The sequence below is a fragment of the Lacerta agilis genome, chromosome 2, assembly GCF_009819535.1.
Source record: "Lacerta agilis isolate rLacAgi1 chromosome 2, rLacAgi1.pri, whole genome shotgun sequence".
Classification (NCBI taxonomy): Eukaryota; Metazoa; Chordata; class Lepidosauria; order Squamata; family Lacertidae; genus Lacerta; species Lacerta agilis.
Window position 1 is genome coordinate 72,378,827 of NC_046313.1, and position 1,092 is coordinate 72,379,918.

At 39.6% G+C, this 1,092-nt stretch overlaps 1 pseudogene; it reads left to right on the forward strand.

Moving 5' to 3' along the window:
• Positions 1–765: 765 nt before the first annotated feature.
• LOC117043053 lies at positions 766–866 on the forward strand (annotated as a pseudogene).
• Positions 867–1,092: the final 226 nt, after the last annotated feature.

Consider the following 1,092-nt stretch of genomic DNA (forward strand, 5'->3'; position numbering starts at 1 on the left):
CTCTTTCTCCCCTTCCTTCTCCTACTGCTGAAATTTGGATGGTAAATTGTTTAGGGCAGTGACGTGCCTCTTTTGCTTATGCTATTCATTAGTAATAGTGGTAATTATAATAATCTGGTATCCGACCCAGTTTCAGCCCCACTGTGAAACCTTCAGTCTGACTGTCTAAATGCCATTCAGTTGGGATGGATTTGCAACCAATTTCCTCTTGAAATGTAATTGATGATTTACATGAAGTGTGTCATTACCTGAGGATCATGATGGAGGGCTGCCCAGTCTCACTCCAAGAAATCTCCCTCAATAATGTTACAAAAATACAGCTCTTATTGAAATAGCTATTAATGCCCAGAGCTGTGTTTGAATGTCTAAGAATTGCCCAATTACTAGAGATGGATGCGGTTTGCAGTGTTGCACATTGATATAAATGCATTGATCTTTCCCCCAAAGTTATTAAAGCCAGGAGGGATTGCAAACACTCCTGCTGCACAGTTCCATAATGCACCTTATTGATTCTATGAATTCACAGTAACTCAGCACTTGTTTTCACAGATGTCTGGTATCAACAGCAAATGCCGTTTTCAATGTATTTTTATTTGTTAAAATGCTTTAATGGAGAGCTGAAAGCACATAGGCATTCCTAAATTTTCCCATGACAGCATCTTCCAGGTAATAAAGGTAAACCAAAGCTTCTACTAAGAAGAATAAAGGCAGCCCAGAGGATAGCATGCCTTATCCACAAATACATTCAAAAGTCCAGCAAAATGTGCTCGCTTCGGCAGTGCATATACTAAAATTGGAACGATACAGAGATTAGCATGGCCCCTGTGCAAAAGTCCAGCAAAATGTATGGGTTGTATGCAACTTCTGTTTTTCTGTTTCTCTGCTCTAGATCTTTGCAAGAAGTTGGGCTGCTTGAGGTGCATTGAAAAGTTCTGGATGATTTTGTTGTTCAAACAGAGCAGCAGAGGGGTTTTGTTTTTTTTTAACTTACTAACCACAGTTGAATAAACCTATTTATTATTATTAACCTCTCTTGCAAGTCTGAGTTCATTCTGAGCTTTGGCCCACTGAACCTTCTCCCTGCAACTACTG